The 23803-nt window shown below is 46.4% G+C and overlaps 1 protein-coding gene across 14 annotated transcripts in view; it reads left to right on the top strand.

Moving 5' to 3' along the window:
* Positions 1-23803, top strand: part of LPP (LIM domain containing preferred translocation partner in lipoma) — a 443967-nt gene that overhangs the window by 217417 nt on the left and 202747 nt on the right. The window lies entirely within an intron of this gene.

The raw sequence follows: 23803 nt of genomic DNA on the forward strand, positions 1-23803 counted from the left end.
CATAATCCCAACTATACATATAAAATGATGGGATCTAAATTAGCTGTTACCACTCAAGAAAGAGATCTTGGAGTCATTGTGGATAGTTCTCTGAAAATATCCACTCAATGTGCAGCGGCAGGCAAAAAAGCGAACAGATTGTTGGGAATCATTTAAGAAAGGGTTACTGTAGATAATAAGACAGAAAATATCATATTGCCTCTATATAAATCCATCCTACGCCCACATCTTGAATACTTTGTGGAGATGTGGTCCCCGCATCTCAACAAAGATATTTTGGAATTGGAAAAGGTTCAGAAAAGGACATCAAAGATTATTAGGGGTTTGGAACGGCTGCCGTACGAGGAGAGATTAATAAGACTGGGACTTTTCCACTTGGAAAAGAGATGACTAAGGGGGGCAAGGATAGAGGACTATAAATTCATTTTTGGTGTGGAGAAAATAAATAAAGAACTGTTGTTTACTCCTTGTGATAACGCATAAACTAGGCATCACTAAATGAAATTAATAGGCAGCAGGTTTAAAACAACAAAATGAAGTATTTCGTCACACAACACACAGTCAGTCTGTGGAACTCTTTGCCAGAGGATGTTATGAAGGCCAAGACTGTAACAGAGTTCAAAAAGGATCTAGGCAAATTCATGGAGGATAGGTTCCTTAAAAGCTATTAGCCAGGATGGGCAGGGATGGTGTCTCTAGCCTCTGTTTTCCAGAAGCTGGGAATGGGCGACAGGGGATGGATCACTTAATGATTCCCTGTTCTGTTCATTCCCTCTGGGGCGCCTGGCATTGGCCACTGTTGGTAGACAGGATCCTGGGCTAAATGGACCTTTGGTCTGACCCAGTATGTCCACTCTTATGTTCTTATGAGAGCCTTTAAAACCAAGTCAGCTGTAGCTGCTTGCTTCCCAAGTGGGAGAATATTTGACCCACAACATGCTGGGTTATGAAAGGAACACTAGGGCCCTGCTCCTTGACTTGAATGAGAACTGGATCTGGTTCAGGGAGTCTGCAGTGTGCAGTGAAATATGTTACACCTTTCCTTGTGGATTTCCTTTGCCACCTGGACAAGGTCCTGATGCATCCTGGGAGGGACTGTTACATAAAACCCCGAGCTGAGACTCCAGAGACTTGACTTAAAGTCCTAGCCCTGCCACAGACTTGCCACATGACCTTGGACACATCTCTTAATCTACCATGTGGCCCTGTTCCCTGTCTGTAAAATGGGGATAGTAGCAAAGGGGTCTTGGGAGGATAAATACGTTAATTACTGTGAGACATTCAGATGCTAAAGTTCTGCCTTTCTAAGCACAGAGGTAGAATATCGTCTTGCAGTGGGGTGTACAGACCCTGTCCGCCATCTGGCTGGCAGCAGGTTACATTCTTGAGCGAGGACCATGGCTTCAGTCCCTTTAAATGTTGGATTACCAGGGAAACTGGCGGCATGGATGGTCCTAGCTTTAGGGAATTAAGTGACTCCCTGGCAAATGTTGTTCTGTCTCTTACCTCTCTGAGAAGAGGGAATGTCAGAGTGATGGTCAAGGTAAAGCAAGTGACAGAGCTCCAGGCCTCTAGCCTGACCTGCCTCAAACTGCACAAGGTCACTGATGACAAACTCTGATTTTTAGGCTAAAGAATTCTTTGCCAGGAATCTAACTAGGTTGTAGTACATCTGTCTGTTAACAGATCTAATGATGCTCCCCAAAAAGCCTGAGAAGATGGCATTGCTGAGTTCAATGGAACGATTTCTATCAGACTCGTTCTTATCTTCAGACTCACACGCCTTGTTCTCATGATCTGAGCCAGACATCTGTAATTTATAACCTATTGAGTATCAATTATAATAGTAACACCTAGCTCTTTTATGATGCTTTCCATCCCTTGGTCTCAAAACAGCTTCACAAAGGAGGTCAGTATCATTATTCCCATTTTACAGATGAGGGAACTGAGGCAAAGTTGGTGCTCAACTTGGACAGTGAAACCAAAGCACTTAGTTTCACGCATTAATTTTCTTGCAGTAATATCCCAGTGCTGCCATGTTTGGATTCATAGCACTGTAGGGGAAGAGGAGGTTTAAGTCCTCTTTAGTGGGGCATAGCTCAGTGGTTTGAGCATTGGCCTGTTAAACCCAGGGTTGTGAGTTCAATCCTTGAGGGGGCCGCTTGGAGATCTGGGGCAAAATCAGTACTTGGTCCTGCTAGTGAAAGCAGGGGGCTGGACTCAATGACCTATCGGTGTCTCTTCCAGTTCTATTAGATAGGTATATCTCCATATATTAATATTTTAAATGTTTTTAAACAAGGTGAGGGAAGGGGAAAAGGAGAGGAAAATGAAGTACGCTTGAAAGATCCTCTTAATTGAAATTCACTGGGGAACCCTGTTCCCAGAAAGGAGGTGAGGGCATGGCTGCTGGTATGTTTGGCAAGTAAGGAGAAAAACAAAGAGGCTATTGCCACATTGGCTTGTGCTCAATTAAAAATACAAAAACAAACAACAACCCGAAAAGTATGAAAAAACCCAGACGGGAAGAAAAATGCTGTCGACGTTGCCAACGAGAAATCGACAGATGGGGGAGGGAGAGAAAGAGATTTTGTTTTCGAGTTTCTAAGAAGTAATTATAAACAGCATAGGGGAAAGTGAGAATCTGTCAACAATTCTCTCTAGCATCGCCTCAGATATATTGCTGTGATGCAGATAGACCACAGCTAATAGCAGTCACGTGGTGTTTACCTTCATTGTTGGGCAGGATGATCTATCAGTTAGAGCATTGCCGAAGGACTTGGGGAACCTAAACGTTGTTCCCAGCTTTGCCACTCACACTCTGTCGGTTAAATTCACACGAGCTCTGCGTCACTGATGTCTCGTTATGGCAAGTTCACTGCTGCACAGGGCTCTGTGCTGGCATCTTGTTCTTCTCCTTGGCCTTCCTCTGCTTGGTGGTTGTACCACTCAAGAAGACAGCTGAGAGCCCCTGAGCCTCCGGTTTGAAATGCCTAAAGCTCTTTGAATGACATGTTCAAATCTTGAAAGAATCAACTTAGCCCTCTGTTCTGGGGTATGATTCAGTTTACTGTCCAAGTGTGCGTGGGTGGGTTTGGATGAGCCCTGTCTCTTCTGCTTGGGCAGTAGAGATCCCGTGACGCTTCTTAGAAGAAGAAGAAGGGTTAGCCCCGGTGTCCTCGGCCAGCATTTCAAAGACTCAGCTAAAAACTTTAGCAAGTGAGACTGGCATGTCCCTATTCTGCCTTAGTTACCCTGAAAAGGGCGCACAGATTTGTTGAAGAGCCTCCACGCACCTTTGTAAAGAAAGTAAGAGGTTGAATTGTGTTCGGTTTTGCATGGGAGAATTTCGATAGACCTTCCTGTAGCTCCTTCATGCCCCAAACCGGTTAGAACGAAGTGGGGCTCTCAGAAATCAGGACGTGCCACTGGAAATGTTAGGTGCATTGTTTGTCAGGGACACACACAGGTTTCCAGATGCAGCAGGGGCTTTTGAAGAGCTTAGTTTGAGTAGAACAAGAGCTGTTCCAAAAGGCAAGTTACCTGAACTGCAGACCTGCAAAGGGTTTCCCGCCCTTGCTCCTTTGTCCGACTGGATTATAAGCTCTTTGGGGCAGGGACTGTCTCTTACTACCTGTGTGTACAGCTCCTAGCACAGTTCTGATCTGATCTTCACTGAGGCCTCTAAGCAGAGCTGTGATACAAGTAATAATAGTATCTGTGTCTTACATAGTACTTTTCACTAGCAGCTCTCAAAGCACTTTATAAAGGAGGAGAGTGTCATTATCCCTATTTTACAGATGAGGAAACTGAGGCCTAAAGAGTGATGAAGTGACTTATTCCAGGTCATCAGGGGGCCAGTGGCAGAGCCATGTCACCTGAGTCCCAGTCCAGTGCTCTATCACTTAAACACACTGTCTCCCTATAGTTAATATGAATAAGTTATGAATAGTAATAAAATCTAGAGCTCGTGAGGGTATGTCTACACTGCAGTTAAAAACCCATGACTGGCCCATGCCAGCTGCCTTGAGTTAAAGGGCTGTGGAATTGCAGTGTAGACATTCGCACTTGGGCTGGAGTCTAGGGGTATGGCTACACTTGACACTTCAAAGCGTTGCCGCGGCAGCGCTTTGAAGTGTGAGTGTGGTTGCAGCACCAGCGCTGGGAGAGAGCTCTCCCAGCGCTGCACGTACTCCACATCCTCATGGGGTTTAGCTTGCAGCGCTGGGAGTCATACTCCCAGCGCTGCGGCACTGTTTACACTGGCGCTTTACAGCGCTGTATCTTGCAGCGCTCAGGGGGGTGGTTTTTTCAGACCCCTGAGCCAGAAAGTTGCAGCGCTGTAAAGCGCCAGTGTAGCCAAGGCCTAGGACCCTGCAAGGTGGGAGGGTCCAGGAGCTTGGGCTGCAGCTGAGCCCAAATGTCTACCCCACGATTAAAAAGCCCCTTACCCCAAGCACTGCAAGCCCAAGTCAGCTGGCCCAGGCTAGCCAGTCCAGTTGCAATGTAGACGTACCATGCGTCTCCTTGCTGGCTGGGCGACGAGGGTGGGAAGAGAGAGTTTTGGGGTTCTGAGAAGTGACTAAAAATGAAGGTTAGAATGGAAACACTTCTACAGCCTTAACTGCAGCAGTTGCCAGTGCTCCCACGGTGCCGATATACCCGCATGGTAGACACTTGGATGTTCAGTGCAAGAAGAGGCTTTACCCCTGCTGTTGTATAATTCCTCCATGAAATACCTGTTGTCAGCAGAGGATGGACAGGCTGCATGGCTCGGGGAGGGGAAAGGGCATGCTGCTTTTCTGGTGGCTTGCTTTGGAATTTTGTAAATCGGAAAACAAAGCATCCTTCCTCCAGGAAACTGCTTAGAAGAGGCCCGCTCCTCGCACTCCCTCTCCCAGCGAGTGAGAGAGACAGACACGAACACAGGCTCGCTCCCGCCAGTGGCAAGCAGCGGAGGTTGCTAGGCATTTCACTGGCTTCCTCCCAGTGAATGTTAGTGGCGTTGTCTCTTCACTGCTGTGACTCATCTGCCAAGCTCGCGGCCCGCTGAAAAGGACAGCCTTTTTTTGTTTTTGTTAGTGCGTATAGAGACAAACCTTGGAAACAAGCGGCATTTTTGCCAGGAGAGGGTGCTGCTTCTACTGGCTCCACTCTGTTCTTTAGTGAGAATCACAGCTGCTATGTGCCTTTAAAAAATAATAAATTGCATTCCTTTCAGCGTTCCTGAGTGGTAGAGCAGGCCTAGGAGAGGGAAAAGATATGTTCAGCCTTCCTCTACTGCTAGGTTTTGTTAACCGCTGGCCTGAGTTGGGGGACGGGTTGAGTTCAGGTGTGTGACACCGAGGAATGACTGCAAGAATTTGGGGCATTAGCTAATGGCCAGGCTTCACTGTAGCTGGAAATGAACGGTGGCTCTGGCTGATTCTCTGTAAGTAGCACTCCAGGCTGTGCATGTTTGAGGGCATCCTTTCGCAGGTTTTGTAGGCTTCTAGAGCCTGAACTGTAAAGCCAAAGCCTGTTTGTCCCAATCCCTGTGATAAGAAACTTGTATGTGAAATTAAACCATGTACCCGCTAACTTTAACCCTTTTATACCCAAACCTTATTTTATCAGAATGCTGTTCATGTCCCTAAAAAAAGGGTTCTGCTGTGTTCTTTGTTAAAATCAAACCAAATAAATGTTATCGATGTGTCTAAATGCTCACATATACCTTGTGTGAACAAATATATGTGTGTAAATACACACAATGCATGAGTGTTTATAAAGCACGTATGAGAATATATGATATGTGGGTATATAAAATACACCAGAAATATACAGATAGCAGGGATAAAATATGTCTATTCCCCAGCTATTTTTATTCCCATCATGTGAGTAATATGATCAATAAGTCCAGTGATAGAAGTGGGGGTGGGGGAGGGGGCAGGTTGTGCTGAGTATTTCTTCCAATCAAACCTTGATGCAGTTCATCTTATAAGCAAGCACATGTGTTGTTTCACAGTGCCAAACCGCAGTCTATTTTAAATCTTCTATAACCCTCTGTTCTCATTTATTTAAATTTTTAGCCCCTACTCTCTTCCGAATAGACAACAATGTTGATAATAAGCAGCTAATTTGGCTGAAACCGGAAACATTTTAATAGTATAGCATAAGTTAGTTTTGCATCTAATCTCTCTGCTCAGATATTAATATCTTACTATGTTGTCTGCATATCAAAACATCCTGGGCAAGGGGCATAAGGGAAGCACAGCTGTAAATAGGCTTGGCCAAATTCATTTTTTATTTTTGATTATTTTAACAGATAATATCTATGTTTGATTTTAAGCATTTTTACTTATTTTTTCGATTTACATTTTCAGTGGCATAAAGTTGTGGGAGTGTCAGACAATTATGTAAGAGTCTGTAATAGGTACTCAAGCAAGTTCTGTAGATTTCAGTTATTAGCAATGGAAATATTTTTTCTCCCATTTGGGTGTTTATGGTGAAATCAATGTTTACACATATTTACCAATGTTAAAAAAAAATCCATTCCTTCCAAGCCTAGATATAGCCAATGAACCATTTTCAAATTATTATTATTTATTTATTATTTGTGTTACTTCTATTATAGTAGTGTCCAAAATGTGCGAGGTGCTGCACAGACTGAATTATTTGGCAAGGGAATTGTGCCTTCCTCTGTGTTGGACAACGCTGAGCATGCTGAGAGAGACTGGGATACAGATGATAAAGTATTATAGGAAGACCCATAGGAAGACCAGACAGAAAGCTGACAAAGTTTGACTCCTACTGTGACAGGTCTTCACAGGGAGCAACCTGGATTGTGTCCCACCAACCTGGGCTCCCTGTCACACTGTGATGATGTTGCTAAGCCACAAACCTCTGGCAGGTGCTTCACTTACACAGACAGGGACACACTCAACTGAGTTACATGAATACTCGTGAACCAACAACATAGAGGCGACAGCCAGTTCCCCCCCAGCTCCCCAGCCTTGCACCCCAGGGCTGTACCGTCCTGCCCTTGTCAGAAGCCTGAGCAGTGTAAGTTCATTAAGTTCATCACTTCTACAAAGGAAAGTGATTGTACACCAGCTTTTGTAACCTGAGCAGATTTCCCAAGCACTTCAGTCAAAACGCTCTGTTTTAGGTACAATATAAAACAGATTTATTAACTACAGAAAGATTGATTTTAAATGATTGTAAGTAGTGAGCGTAGAGATCAAAGTTGGTTACCTGAGAAATAAAATCAATTCAAAGTGTAAGGTCTATATACTAGACAGGATTTGACTCAAGTGGTATCACACCCTGTTAGTACAAGCTGGTCACAGATCTTCAGTACACAGGCTGGAACTCATCTCCAGCCAGGACCACCTTCCCCTTGTCAGACTTTGTCCTCCAGATGTGTTTCCAGACGTTGAGTTGTGGGGGGGAAAGTGAGGCCAAGTAATGACGTCACTTTCCCTCTTTTGTAGTTTCTTCCAGCTTGCTGGAAAGACCCTTTGCTTTGACGTGAGTCAAGCAGTCTCCATTGTCTCCCTGCTATCTCTGAGAAGTCTCCACCGTATACAGATCCTGGAATGGTCCTTGGGAGTATGGATTCCCTTCAGTGGGCCATCAGCATGTCTGGCTGCTCCACTGTTGTATCTGAAGGGCTGGTTGTGGGTGTTCCCAACCTCCAGCATATTTCAGTAACACACACATAGCAAAACATCATAAATTTCCATACAGTGATAGCACGTATAATCCAACAGGATATTAATGTTCAACAGATCAAGACTTTTAAAATAATAGCTTGCAGGGCATACTTTGTACAGAATATATCATAGTTATATGACAGTGTTGAATATGGGGGTTCCAGGGTGCTGTTTTGAGGTACAGAATGTAATACCTAGTGTAGATCCAACAGAGGGCGTAAGGGAGTAGGAGAGTTATGATGTCCAGGCTTGGAATATTTAGGCAGAGGAAAAGGAGGTTTGAAGAGGTGGCCATTCTGCCATTGGTGCACTGGGGTGCTGCCCCACCCAGGAACGGGAGCAAATGAGATCAGAGTAAAATAACATTCTCCTGATCCCAATTTGAAGTGCCATTCACAGCGGTGAACTTAACAGACTGGCTCTTCCGCAAAGGATCTCTGCAGGAGTAGCTGCACTAATGTCCCGGGCTGTGAAGTCCACATTGCACTAGTCCAGTGGTTCTCAAACTAGGGCCACTGCTTGTTCAGGGAAAGCCCCTGTCGGGCCAGGCCAGTTTGTTTACCTGCCGCATCCGCAGGTTCAGCTGATTGCAGCTCCCACTGGCTGCGGTTCACCGCTCCAGGCCAATGAGGGTGGCAGGAAGCAGCGACCAGCACATCCCTCGGCCCGTGCCACTTCCTGCAGCCCCCATTGGCATGGAGTGGCAAACTGCGGCCAGTGAGAGCCACGATCGGCCGAACTGCGGGCACGGCAGGTAAACAAACCGGCTCGGCCCTCAAGGGGCTTTCCCTGAACAAGCAGTGGCCCTAGTTTGAGAGCCATTGCACTAGGGAACAGCAAAGCAGCATCCAAGACTCAACTGAACGGTCCAACAGCCACAGTACAGAAGGGTATATGTAAAAGATCGGCTGAAGCTGAATGCCCTCCTTAAGATGTTGACCTGCCTTCCTGTGTGAGGATGAAGTTTAAAAGGATGAAACTTTCAATAAAGCCAGGGGAGGTGGAGCATTACAGAGAGCCGGAATTTGGAGTGAGAGGGACCAGAGTTTTTATTTGATGCTTTAAGCCTGGCTGTATTCTGTGATAATGAATCGGTTTTAGTCAGACAAGTACAGTGCACAGTGGAATAGTGAGGTACTGATTTTGGAGGCTGGTCTGTTGTCTGATTTCAGTTTTACATCAAGTAGCCCCAGGCAAAGTAGACTAACTTTTGTTTTTTTTTAAATAAATTTCAGCCCTTTTGTGGGAGAACATTTTGCACGGGTGCAGTGGTAGCTATGCTGCATTCCAAGAAACACCCAATGCCCAAAACTCCCAGAGCTAAAGCAACATTCCTTTCTCTCCCTCTTAGTTCCCATCATATGAAGAAAAACAAAGCTTTGTGCTCTGCTCTCCACGACAGGCAGTTTTGTTGTCGGAAAACATTGCCTTTGCAAAGAACTTGCAGCACAGTGACAGAGCAATCCTGAGTGCTTGTGAAATTACTACTGGGAAAATGTCTTTTTAGAGTGAGGTTGGAAGGAATTCTTCCTAGGAGAGCGGGATATGCGGTACTTTAAAAGTTGTACTGCTATTACGTTCCATCTTAGCAGAGCCATTTCCCATAATAGTATATTTCTGTTTTTGTTTTGCTGATGAAAATGCAGCAAACCGGTAAGCTCTGATGCACAGGGGAGCAGGTAGGAATGAGTCTGACTGGAAAAAGGTTATATAACAGTTTTAAAAAATATATATGTAGTAGGGGTAAAAGAGAGAGGCTTGTGCCACGCTGTAGCCACTTAAACTACAAACTGCTCTCAAGAAAATGAGGTTTAGTATAGGCAGGTTCTCTATAAGCTTCCCCCCACACCGATGTGCCAGTGCCCCACAATCGTCACCTCCCCGCATTCTGTTCCCGGCCTGGTTCTCTCCCTGCACTACCCCCCCATTACAACTTTGCTAATGTCTCTTGATCCTAACTTGTTTCAGTGCTGGGCTGCCTATGCACGGCTCTGCCAATGCACCTTGCTCCTATCTTGCAATACATTTCTGCTTTTACCCTTAGAATTGTGGCCTGCTCATATGTGATTGGGTCCAAACCACCCTCCACTTTCCTGTTAAGGGGAGGTCTGAGGGCCCTCAGTCCCATTCAGTGTAAGATAATGCTGCCAGAGTGGTAAGTGGCCTTCTAGAAACTTGCATGGAGTTAGCATTGCTCTTAGCAAAGGGAATCCTTGCTGGTTCCTATGGGAATGTTGGCTCTAAATAGAAGCATAACTTAGGGACATTTCCTTGAGGTCCAGTGTAGATAAGTACCCATCTGAGGGGCATAATTGTGAAAGCAAGTTATGGACATGATTTCCCACTGAAAAGTAACCAGGTGTATTAGTTTATCTGCAATTATTCAGCACCTAAATATATCTAGGGATGGACCCAGGTGTGGGGAGTTCTGTGCATCTTGGACATCTAAGCCATATTTGTTAGCAGCATTATACAGAGAGTGTATGGACTGTGCTGGTTATGTATTGATCAGTTTTGATGCTCTTCTCATGCAGGTTGTTTTCATTAACCTTACGTCTGTTAAGGTTTGAACCAAAACACAACCAGACAGAGTTTTCGGAGTGAAAATGGTGGTTCATCCAAATCACATCCTTCTCCCTGTTTCAAAGCCTCAGCCCCATTGGGCATAAATACTTCAGCTCTGATCCTCTGGGATGTATGAGGCACAGGAAGGTAGAGCTGGTAAAGGAAACCAGGAGAAAGGGATGGAGCACACATCTCTAAAGCAACTCCCGTTCTTAATGAGTCAGCAATTTTATGTACTCTAGAGTAGGCTCACTTGGGACATTTCTTGGATCATTTGGGGGAATGATCTTTTTCCCTCGAAGAAAAATTCTGACAAAACCAAAGTTTTCATTTTTGTCAAACATTTTCTTTTGAAAAAATTTTCAAGTTTCAATTGAAAAAAGCAAAATGTTCAACCTTATTTTCACATTTCTGTTTCCTGGGAAAGCCATTATCCAACCAAAAAAAAATGGATTTTGGGGAAAATTTTAGGAGATGGCATATCACTCTTGTATGGTGGGGAAATATTAATGGCCCTGATTTACCAGTGGGGAAACTGAGGCACAGAGATGAAGTGATTTCCCTGAGGCTGCACAGGGAGTCAGTGGCAGAGATGGGTGTTAGATCTGAGTTTTGACTAAAGTTGTATGACGGTTGGTGGTTCTTTTGAGAGAGGCCCAGCACAGCCTATTTATCTGCTCCATCATGACTGTGTTGGCATGCCCATAGCTTCTGAAGCCTGCCTCTCCCCTCCAGCCATTCTCTTCCTGGTGCGTGCAAAGGAGCTCTGCTTTCCTGTGAGGATCAAAATGGCAGGAGCGTCTGTGAAGAGGTGCCTACTTATCTGGAACCAGCAAATGCCCTTTCTCCTCAGCCTGCTGTGTGGGAATGTCCTGTCCCCAGAGGGTGACCTATAATTCTCTCCCCTTTCCTGGGGAGACACCAGACAGGTGCACTAGCTATTGTGCTATGTGCTAAGAAAGTAGCCGGTTGGAGAGTGGGTGTGGAGTGCTGAAATTCTAGCCACCAGGCCAGAGCTAGCTGTCTTTGTGAGAAGCAAGAATGAGCAACCTGTCCAGATGCATCATCCATTCAGAATTCCAGTTTACAGGGTGAGACCCAAAATATCCACCTGTCTGTTCTCAGGGAGCCCTCGCCAAGGTTTCAGTGGTACTGTTGGCTTTGCATGGAGTTTCAGGTGCAAGAAGACTCAAAATCTCAGAGTGAAACTGAGCCTGAACCATTGACTTTTACATGATCTATATATGTGTTTGCCTGAAGCCTGAGTCCAGTTTGCCAGACGCTTTGGGAGGCTCTTCGGTCCTTGCAAGCTTCTGTTCTGTAAGGAAGTGGGTAAACCAAGAGAGATTGCAACCAACCCTTTCCATCCTTCCCTAGCAACTGGTCTGGAGCATGCAGCTACAGTGTTGGAATACTGTAAGCATCGAAGAAATAAAGGGTTAAATATTCCTTTTATCTCCATGTGTTTTGCAGACTCAAAAACTAAATAAACCACTCAACCCAGCACTTTGTTTAAAAAAAACAAAATTCCTTAGCTTGCAAAAGAAACATGGCTATTATAACTGAAAGAGCTTTAAAGATCTATTTTGCTTTCCCCAAGTGATGCTTTTCATTTAATTTCCGTGCTTTACTCAGCTTGGACAATGAAAATAGGCAAGTTCGCTTTCTTTTCTCCTTGTCAATTTGACACTGTGGTTTTCAGAGGACCTATTCAGGAAAGTGCTTCAGTGGGTGCTTAAGGCACAGTGAAGTCAACAGGGTTTAAGCACATGCATAAAGTTGAGTACATGTTGAAGTGCTGCCAGGATGCCAGGCTGGTGAATGTAGGTTTCTAACATGTTTGAGTTCCGATAAGAGTTTTTACAACATCCTTGTTCAGATTTGGTTTTGTAAAATGGTTCTTTTGAACAAAACCTCCATCTTTGATCAAAACTGCTTGACTCTGTCCCTTTGAATAAGCTCTTTATTAAACTGTCACAACAAACAGACGAGCATGGGACAGCGAAGAGGAAGCAAGAAATAACTGAAGGCTAGAGAAAGTTAAATGGTGCAGAGAAGGGAAGCATGGGAAGAAATTAGAATCTGGGCATCTCCAGCTTTTGACAGTGATATTACAGAAAAGAGGTGGATTTCAGAGCTAAAACCACAATTCACCTAAGTCCCTAAGGATCTGCATAAGTCTCATTGAGGATTAAATATAGCTGGAATTAAGCACGTGCTCTTAACTGGCTGCTAATCAAAAGACATTGATGACATCTTCATCATCTGGACTCATGAAAAGAAGCCCTCAGGGAATTCCACCGTGATTTTAACAATTTCCATCTCACCATCAACCTCAGCCTAGACCAATCCGCACAGGCGGTCCATTTCCTAGACACTACTGTGCTAATAAGCGATGGTCACATAAACACCACCCTATACCGGAAACCCACTGACCGCTATACTTACCTACATGCCTCCAGCTTCCATCCAGGACACACCACACGATCCATTGTCTACAGCCAAGCTCTAAGATACAACCGTATTTGCTCCAATCCCTCAGACAGAGATAAACACCTACAAGATCTCTATCAAGCATTCTTAAAACTACAATACCCATCTGTTGAAGTGAAAAAACAGATTGACAGAGCCAGAAGAGTACCCAGAAGCCACCTACTACAGGACAGGCCCAACAAAGAAAATAACAGAACGCCACTAGCCATCACCTACATCCCCCAACTAAAACCTCTCCAGTGCATCATCAAAGATCTAGAACCTGTCCTTTAAAGATGATCCCTCACTCTCACAGATCTTGGGAGACAGGCCAGTCCTCGCTTATAGACAGCCTCCCAATCTGAAGCAAATACTCACCAGCAACCGCACACCATACAACATAAACACTAACCCAGGAACCTATCCTTGCAACAAAGCCTGATGCCAGCTCTGTCCACATGTCTATTCAAGTGACACCATCATAGGACCTAATCACATCAGCCATGCCATCAGGGGCTCATTCACCTGCACATCTACCAACGTGATATATGCCATCATGTGCCAGCAATGCCCCTCTGCAATGTACATTGGTCAAACCGGACAGTCTCTATGCAAAAGAATAGATGGACACAAATCTGACATCAGGAATCACAACATTAAAAAACCAGTGGGAGAACACTTCAGCCTCTCTAACCACTCAGTGACAGACTTGAAGGTGGCAATTTTGGAACAAAAAAACTTAAAAAAACAGACTCCAAAGAGAGACTACTGAACTCAAAGTAATATACAAGTTAGATACAATTAACTCAGGCTTAAACAGAGACTGGGAATGGTTGGGTCTTTACACTAATTGAATCTACTTCCCTATGTTTAGTTCTCCTCACACCTTCTATGGGTCATCTTAATTATCACTTCAAAAGTTTTTTTTTCTCCTGCTGATGATAGCTCATCTCAATTGATTAGACTCTTCCTGTTGGTATGCATACTTCCACCTTTTCATGTTCTCTGTATGTATAAATATCTCCTGTCTGCGTGTTCCATTCTGTGCATCCGAAGAAGTGAGCTGTAGCTCACGAAAGCTTATGCTGAAATAAATGTGTTAGTCTCTGAGGTGCCACAAGTACTCCTGTTCTTTTTGTGGATACAGACTAACACGGCTGCTCTCTGAAACTCGTTTCACTAAAGCTTTTCTTCCAGAAAGCCATCGAGGCTTAATCTGAAGACATCATGAGGTGGAGAATCTCCTACTTCCCTTGGGAGTTTGTTCCAGTGGTTAATCACCCTTGCTGTTAACAGTTTGTGCCAGGATTTTAATTTGAATTTGTCTGGCTCCACCTTCATTCTTGCCTTTCTCTGCTAGATTAAAGATCCCTTCAGTACAGAGCTTTTCAAACTGTGGGGTGTGCCCCCCTATGGGGGTGTGGAAGAATTTTTTTGGGGGGGGAGGGAGCAGTGACGGTGGCTCCGCACGGTGGGACTCAGGGAGGGAGCACCCCCTCCACCCCCGACTCACCTCAGCAGGCCACCCAGCCTTGCGTGTGTCTGTTTTCATCTGGGTTGGGGGTGGGGGGTGCAACCAAAAATTGTAAGTCTAAGAGGGGGCTCAGCTTAAAAAGGTTGAGAACCGCTGTGCTAGTACCTGGTATTTTCTCCCCGTGAAGGTACTTGGACACAGTTATTAAGATACCTCCCAGTCTGCTTTTTCATAAGCTAAACTGATTGAGCTCTTTAAGTCTTTCATTGCCAGGCATTTTATCTGGCTGTGGAATCATTTTTGTGGCTTTTTCTGTCCCCTGTCCAAATTTCCAGCATCCTTTTTAAAAGGTGGACGCTAGAACCGTAGACTGTCTTTTAGTGTCAGTCCTGCCAGTGCTGTATCTGGAGATCAATCAGCTCCCTGCTCCTGTGAGCTAGGACCTTGGTTATACATCTGAGGGAAGCATTGGCTCTTTTTTGACACAGCATCACACTGGGGTCTCAAGTTGTGTTGCTTGTCCGCTCTGACCCCTAAATGCTTTTCATAGTCACTGCTTTCCAGGAGATAGCCCCTACCCCAAGTCTGTGCGCCTCCTGCGCGCCTTATCTTCGGTTGTATAATTTAAGTGATTGGCGCAATAAAAAATTACTGTGACTTCTCTGCTGATAGAATTTTGTTTGGAGGGGCTTTTAAAATAAGGCTTGTTAATCAGTTATACTGTGTACGAGTGTGTTATCTTGATCCTTATTGGTTCATAGGTCTGGGCAAAATGTTATGGTGGTTCTTTCAAAAGTTTACAACTGAACAGTGACTAAATACAGCTTTGAAACTTTACTGTGCAAAAGAAAATTGCTGCTGTTCCTTCATTTTTTAATAGTTTATGGTTAACACAGTATTATGTATTCCTCGCCCCAGTCTCTGCTGCTGCCTGATAGGATGCTTCCAGTTCCAATCGAGGTGTTTGGTCCACTGGTCAGTTCGTAACTCTGGTGCTCTGAACTCTGAGCTTCTACTGTACTATACTTATAGCATTTTGTGACTATATATATTGGAGGTAGTTGGTTACTGTTTGGTTGTGGGTCCCACTAGAGGCGGATGCTGAAATAGCCAATATCTAGTTTTAGTTCCCAATTATTCTGCAGGCAACATACTGCGCCGGGAACATTAACTCAACTTAATGGCTAATTAAACATTAATTTGTGATGAGACTGGAGCATATTTTAAGTTAGTGGGGGAAATGGGCAAGGAAATGGGAAACTTAAACAGTGGCCATAATTATCAATAACGAGCCCTAATGGAATTTTTATTAAAGCAAAGGAAAAGGTTGTATTCCTTGTTCCTGTGAAGTTAGCTACAGTCACCAACAGTCTTGCTGGTTCAGGAGGGTTTTATGGCCGGCCGATGGGCTTTGTCTTGCCCCATGAATAGAAAGGCGCATCGTCCTGCAGAAGACGTAAAGAAAAAGTGACACGTTCCATTTTCTATTGTATATTCTGCTGATGAACAAAAACGTTTTGCTAATTCAATTTAATTCCCAAGGACGAGCGGTTGTAATTCCACCCAGGGAACATTAAATTGCCTTAATGGAAAAATAAACTAGTTTTATTCCTCCCCACCCTATTCAGTTTTCAGACATCTTGATGTACCTTCTTAGTTTATGAATATACTTCTCAGCTCACTGCGGATTTTGCATCTGGTAGCACAGCGTACACAAGCATCCTGAAGTATTGGCAAACCCAATGTGCTGCTGGTCTGTCAGATCCTTGGAACCGCTTCTCTTTTTCTCCGTAGACAGCTGCTTCACATGCTGCTCCCTGTCACTGACCTAGGCCTCCAGAGGCAGTGAAGTGTGTGGCCTTTTAGTCTAAACCTATTGAAAATGCTGTCCTATGGTGGAAATTAGATCTTGCGAGATTTGAGCACTACTGAACCTTAATCCTAGTTCAGCCTTGAAATCTGAGCCCTAATCCAGCATAGATTCCAGTGTTTGTGCCTGTTCACACTGCCCAGCCAACCCAGCTGTGGAAGAGCAAGACAGATACTGTTCTTTTCCAGGCATCTTCAGCACAGCTGTCACGCGAGCCTCGCTTCTATAAGCGGCAGAAGGAGAGACCGTGGCTTGATTTCCAGCTTCTCATATGGAATTTTCTGGGCTGGCAGTTAGAAATCTTTTCGTGCAGCTTGTACACCGAGCAGTGTGATCTGGAATCATTGAGCGAGAGCTGATACAGACCTTCTGCATTGTCATTTGTCAAGACACTTTTTGGAGCCTATTGGTGCCGCAAGGTGCTTCCTGCATTGTTTGCAGCTGCTGCCGCAGCCTCCTTCTCAAACTAGTTTTCTCGCCCACATAATGATGCTCTTGCGGCCCCAAGCATGCCATTCTAAATTTTGTTGTCTTCTGTTGACATGCTTCTATACTGGTTGTATGGCAAATGCCCTGGATAATCCACCTTCAGCACCAGGTCTAGCAGGTCAGTAGGAAACATGGTAGAAAGCACAGATTCCCTTTAGCTGAGCTCTACCGGTGAAGAGCGTTTCAAGGGCAGAAGCTTTCTTTCTCCTCCCTTGCTGGATACACAGTCCTGAGTGCCCAAAGCCAAAAGCTTCTTTGGTGACCTCGGAAGCAGCAACCAAACCGCACCTTGGATGCTTGCAGCGCAGGGACTCAGCCCCTCAGCGTTAGCCCAGAAGCTCCTTGGAAAGCAGTGCAGTAGTGGAGGGCTGTCTGGCATGCTGTTCTCCTTGCCATCTGCCGTGGTGGCACAGCTCCTCAACACGAGGTAACTGGCCAGTTTTGACAGGATCTGGGCACCGTCTGTAGTGCGGAAACACAATGGCTCCTTGCCCACAAGTCGATCCTCATCACGGCAAGTGATTTCAGCTCTAGGCTGCTAATTGGCTGTGGATTTATATCGGATGATTATTTGGAGCTCGATAGCATTGACAGGCACTTCTGTTCTTCTAATGTGCTCCATCAGGACCAGGAAACTTGAATATGGAAAACGAAAGAGACATTATGATGGCCTGATGGATAGAGTACTGGCTGAGGCCTCAGGAAGACCAGGGTTCTGTTTCCAGATGACCTGCTTGTGTGCAAATTGCTGCTTCTCTCTGTGCCTACTTTCCTTTCTCTCTCTTTTGGTCTGTTGTCGTCTTAGACTGTAAACTCCTCAGGGCGTGACGGCCTCTTACTATACTTACGAACAGTGCCTAGCACGATAGGGCCTCGATCTCTGGGGAGACCGACAGGTGCCACTGTGCTACAGATCATGAATAATAAAGACACTGCCTTTCTCCCCACCCGCTTCTTTCTCAAAAGAATGTTGGAAAGACTCTGTGCCAGCCCTGTTGCCTACAGCATAGTGTGTATGCTAGGGATTTTATGGCCTACACTGTGAATTATGGCTTGTCCTTAAGAGAGGCAGATTGGTGGACATTCAAGATGGTATTTCCATGAATTTGCCGGCATGTCCTTGCCTGTAAATGTTCGACACTCTGCCGCTTCTGTGACCTGTGAGGGGCTTCTGATCTAGACCTCTGGCTGGGGCTGGTGCGGGAAGCTTCTCTGATGAGGAAGAACCTAGTGGCCGTGATATGGTGGTTGCAGCCTGCCAGTTGCAGTCAGCTGATTAGCTACATCGTCTATCCACTAACAAACCTATAAGGAAGAAGGTGGCGCCAGGCAGCATTCTGTGCCCCAATGCTTCCTGAATGGATCAGTATTGTGAACTACCAGGGGGGTATATTACCAAGACCCAAACTCATCCCATGGCATTGAGCATGAATCCAGAACGTGGCTGAACCCAGCCGTCAGAGGAAAGGCACCAACGAACACATCCCACGTCTGGGGCGAGGTTGTAGGCTGCTCATGAAGTAGCTCTGTCTTAGCCGTGCTTAGCAAATGATTCTGTCACTCACCTGTCTGTATGCCACAGCTGTACCACATAGCATTTACCACGATGGGCATCTTCAAGCACCGCAGGTTCACTGGTTAATCTTCGCAACACAAGAAGCCCATAAATGGATTGTTATTTCCATTTTTGTGGGGAAACTGAGGCACAGAGAGCCAAGCTGTCACAGTAGGTTTGCACTGGAGCTGGGATTGAAACTCAGAAGCACACAGCTCCTAGTCCAGAGCCCCTAGCGCTGCCTCTGATTGTTGTTCCCTCTGCATCCTGCGAGGTTATATTTATGTCACGGGCCATACAGGGACAGAGATGCTAACGGGAGCCCTGCCAAGAGAGGCATCTGGCACTGTTATTTGGCTGGTGCTCTTGTTATTCTTCACTGGCTCTTTTTATGGGGCGAATGGTAAAGTCCACCCACCGCCCGGAGAGACACTGGATGGAGTGCAGTGCCGAAGGGTGTCCCGTCCCCCAGCCCGGTGCACCTCTTCTCCATCCTTTGGAGGCACTTTCAACAGGTTCAGCAGATGGAAGAATTTAGGAGGAGAGACTCAAAAGCACTCAGCATGAGCCGAACTCCACTCCCACTGTCGTCAGTGGGCCTTTTACCCCTGACTTCCATGAGAGCAGAGCTAGGCGAATGCCAAGTGCTTTTGAACAGCCCATTCTTCACCTCACATTGGTGTCTTTTGTTCCAAGAAAACCCAGCAAAATAAATCCGGTAATGTTGTTTCACTGAGGAGAGGGAGAGAGAGAGAAATTAAACCCTAACTTCTTTTTGCTTTTATCCTTCTTGTCATCGCAAGACTAACAAGGATAGTCCAGGGCTGGCTCCAGCCGGATGGAACAGCAGGGAAGTTCTGTTCTATTAGATCCCTGATTCAGCTACGTCTGTTGAAATCACGGCAGTCACGTCTGCTGAAACCTCCCATCATTTCAGATTTGTTTCAAAAGGCTCAATCTCACCATTTCTAAAGGGCACTGCTGCTTTTCCAACCTGTCCCTGATGCCCGGAACAGTGATTTCACATCAAATCTAGCCTCTTGGATCCCTACCCTGCATGCAGGAGTCATTTTTTGTCTTCGCGTGCCTGTTTGGCGGGGCAGCTTCTCCTGAACTATTTTAATGTATATTTGGGGATTTGCAACAAAACCTTTGCTCTTGTCTTTAGGTTCAGGGGGGGATACACAGTGGCGAATCTGCCAGGTGCTTTATTTTCCTTATGCCTTGGAGGATGCCTCTTTCTGCTGGTTTTCAGCTGCAGCTGTTGAGTCTCTCTGCACTGCAGATGGCTTTGGTGATCTCGGAAATGAGTGATGAAGAACTGTATAGCCAGTGCAATGAGTAGCGAGGGGGTATGGTGTGGAAAGGATCCTATGGCCGGCCGTGGTGTCATTGGAGAAACGGGGCACAATAGATGAACACAAACGTCAAACTGGGCTGTCTCGAGTCTAAATCACTGGCGAAAATCTGTTACATAACGTAACATAAGAACAGCCGTACCGGGTCAGACCAAAGGTCCATCTAGCCCAATATCTGTCTACCGACAGTGGCCAATGCCAGGTGCCCCAGAGGGAGTGACCCTAACAGGCAATGATCAAGTGATCTCTCTCCTGCCATCCATCTCATCCTCTGATGAACAGAGGCTCGGGACACCATTCCTTACCCATCCTGACTAATAGCCATTTATGGACTTCACCACCATGAATTTATCCAGTTCTCTTTTAAACACTGTTATAGTCCCAACCTTCACAACATCCTCAGGCAAGGAGTTCCACAAGTTGACTGTGCGCTGAGTGAAGAACTTGCTTTTATTTGTTTTAATCCTGCTGCCCATTAATTTCATTTGGTGACCCCTAGTTCTTGTATTATGGGAATAAGTAAATAACTTTTCCTTATCCACTTTCTCCACATCACTCATGATTTTATATACCTCTATCATATCCCCCCTTAGTCTCCTCTTTTCCAAGCTGAAGAGGCCTAGCCTCTTTAATCTTTCCTCATATGGGACCCTCTCCAACCCCCTAATCATTTTAGTTGCCCTTTTCTGAACCTTTTCTAGTGCTAGTCTGTTGCGTTCGCTCCTTGTGAGTACAGTAGGTATTAAAAAATCAGCCAATTGGCATTTCCCCCATAGTTAAATAGGAGGTAATTGTGGTGAATACGGGGCATACCTGGGGAAGTGCTGTGTACATGCAAGGCACACGGTGCTCTGGACTTTGGCTGCATGGAGGCTCTGTGCCACACACACACGCAAGCCCACTCCCATTTGAAAACCAAAAATAGAGAGATTGAGGGAGCAAACTAGGGGCACAGGTTTCAACCCCACTGAAATGCATGGGATTGGGAGAGCCATTCTGGAGGGACAGACTGCGGAAAGTGATCAGTGTTTTGTGTGTGTATGTACTGAAGTAGCACCTACAGAGGCCAGCCAAGAGCACGCGTGCAAAGCTCTGTACAGACATACAATACGAACGTAAGAACAGCCCTACTGGGTCAGACCAAAGGTCCATCCAGCCCAGTGTCCTGTCTATTCCGAGAGTGGCCAGTGCCAAGTGCGCCAGAGGGAGTGAACAGAACAGGGAATCACCAAGTGATCCATCCCCTGTCACCCATTCCCAGCTTCTGGCAAACACAGGCTAGGGATACCATCCCTTCCCATCCTGGCTAATAGCCTTTGGTGGACCTGTCCTCCACGGACTTATCTAGTTCTCTTTTGAACCTTGTTATGAGAGAGAGTCCCTGCACCAAAGAGCTGAAGATCTAAACAGACAAGGCAGATGATTGGTGGGAGGGGAAAGAGTCACAGAAAGGGGAAGTGACTTGACCAAGGTCACATAGCAGGTCAGTGACGGAGCTGGGAGTAGTCTTCAGGTCTCTGGACTCCTAGCTCAGTCCCTACCAACTGGACTACAATTATATATGAAATATCCCTCTTCTGTACGGACAGCTGGCGTCTTTCTGACCTGCCAGCAAGATCCCTAGTCTCAGTTCTTTAGCTTCAGTTCTGTCTAAACCTGGTGCTAACTTGCCAACCCTGCAACTAGCTTCATTTCCTGCTCCTACCATCCCAATCCATGTCTGTGGTTTACCATAGACTGCAGAGCTTTGCAGAGATGTGGGGCAGGTTGCGAGCTGGTGGGAGCAGGTGGATGTGGTGCCACTTACATGAGGTTGCACAGCCACCCCCAAAGCACCTGGCTGGTCCGACAAGTACTGCCCAGCTACCTGGCTTCTGTACTCTCCTCCCGTCTGACCCCACAGTATGCATCTCCTGCTGTCTCCCCCTCATAGCTCCTCTGCTCTCTTTCTCCCCCAATGCGGTAACGTTACAGCTAAGGACGCTTCCTTTTCACACACTGCTTCTCACTGGCGGGACCAGGCTGCTGCCATGGACACAGCATTGATCTGTCACAGTGCTCCAATATTGCAGACGCAAAGCAAAACCACTGTTGCATAAGCAGCTCTGGGTTACATCATTTGTTTCCACTCGTTAGCGATGCCCTTTCCTACCTCAGTCGTGGCCCAGCTCTGCTCTACCACTTGTGGGTTATAAGGTCATCAATAACTTGTGGAAACAAATGTTGCATCCAGAACTGTCCTAGTGTATCCAGTACACGGCAGATACTATTGTGTATGGGACACAGAGCATTGTTCTGAGTCAGTTGTGTGCGCTTTAGGATAGGCTCCATTTGCGTATTTTGTGTTGCTCCAGGTTGTCTGCTTAGGGAAGTCACTGTGCAGTGCCCTTGTGGGGTGCGCTGCATGGGAATAGCTGTCTGAAGTGTTGTGACCACTTCTGAATGGAGATTGGCCAGGAAAGGAGTGTGAGTAACTTTTCCCTGCTAAAATGGCCCTGAGGACTTAGGAGATGATGCAGCAGGTACAGGGTTTGTCATTAGTGCAGGGCGATCCGATACCGCTGCACGTCTGGGAGAGGATTTCTTGGCTGCTCTCGAACTGATGACTGGCATCTGACTTCGAGTGTTGGAGCTGATTCGCAGAATGGAGAGAAAACGTGTCCTGAAGGAGTCATTCTGATGCACGCTGAACAATTCCACACAAGAAGCTGGGTTAAGAGGATGGGAAGGGCGCACGGGTGAGCGTGCGTAAATTGCCTCTGCCCTCTTGCACATGTGCGTTAGGGTAGCCCTCACTCATGTAATTTTCCCAAATCAGAGCTATATCCTGTGTAGCCTTCCTTAGCGCACGTCCAGACTAACCCGCGGCATCGGCGGGTTAAAATCGATTGCTCGGGGATCGATATATCGCGTCTAGTCTGGACGCGATGTATCGATCCCCGAGCGCGCTTACATCGATTCCGGAACTCCATCAACGCGAACGGAGTTCCGGAATCGACACGGAGAGCCGCGGACATCGATGCCGCGCCGTCCAGACGGGTGAGTACCTCGATTTTAGAAATTCGACTTCAGCTACGTTATTCCCGTAGCTGAAGTTGCGTATCTAAAATCGATTTTAATACCTAGTCTGGACGTGGGCTTAGGCGCAGCTCGGCATTTAAGTTTGTTGCAACGCTCATCAAGCTGCTCAGGCAGGACTTAGGCTCCTGCCGCTTTCTTTGTCATTTTATCCCTGCGTGGACGAGCAGGTGCCATGCAGGTGGGGAGAGCAGAATGGATGAGATTCTGACCCTGTTGAAGTTGATGGGAGTTTGGCCTTTGACTTCAGTGGGGTCAGGAGTTCACCCCATGACTCCAAAGCTACCCTCCCTTGCAGACATATTCCAGTGGCGGCAGGCAGGACTTCGAGAGCCACTCCTGTCTTCTCCCTGGTCCTGCAGTGTAGCTGGCCATGGCGATGGGTCGCCCACCCCAGGACTTGAGGCTCTGGAACCCGCCACCAGCATAAGCTGCTCTGGCAGCAGGCGATCGAAAACTTGTGCACCTCGGCTCTCTGGGCCAAGCGTGGCAACTTGTGCTCTAAGCGCCAATAGCGAGTGGGGAATGGAGAGAAGAGGAAAGCTCAAAATAAAGGAGAAGGAGAGAAAAAAGGGCGAGAGACAGAGAGGAAAAATAAAGGAGTTGAGTCTGCATCTGTGTTGGGTGAGGGGCAGGGGCAAGGGAGAGAGGGGCTTGAAACAACCAAAGGCTGGGAACCCTGGTGATCTGGTCTGTTCTGTATGAACTCATTGTAGGACAGGGCCTTTTACACTTACAAGGCACTCAGTAAATATTGCTCTTGCTCCTTCCTTGCGACTTACGAATCCTGCTGGGAACAGATGCTTTGGGCTCAGCAGCGGGGTGGAGTATGGGAGAATCAGTGCACTTGGTCCTGCCTCATCGCCCACCAGACTCACCTGGTGCCCTCTGCCCATCTCTCCCTACCGGGAACTGCTACTGTGCACTGAGAACCAAGCTTCCAGCCCGGCTTCTCCTCTGGGCCGAAGGCTTTATAGTGAGTGCATGTTGGGTCCTGATACGGACTCGTGGTGAGTGCTAGGATTAGCAAATGAAAATCAGTCTCCATCAGAGCAGAGCAGGGATCGGTAGGGCTGGGGACGGATTTATGTCACAGCTGCTGCGAGCTGTGCACCAGGAATTCACTCGCTGACAAACAAGTCACGCTAGTGAGGCTCGCTGCTGTTCTCCCTTCAGGCTGAGCGAGATCGGGGGCATGCGGAATCTGCAGAAATGCTCGCAAACAGGCGTGGAATAATTTATCTGGCC

This window comes from Gopherus flavomarginatus, chromosome 8 (assembly GCF_025201925.1).
Source record: "Gopherus flavomarginatus isolate rGopFla2 chromosome 8, rGopFla2.mat.asm, whole genome shotgun sequence".
NCBI lineage: Eukaryota > Metazoa > Chordata > Testudines > Testudinidae > Gopherus > Gopherus flavomarginatus.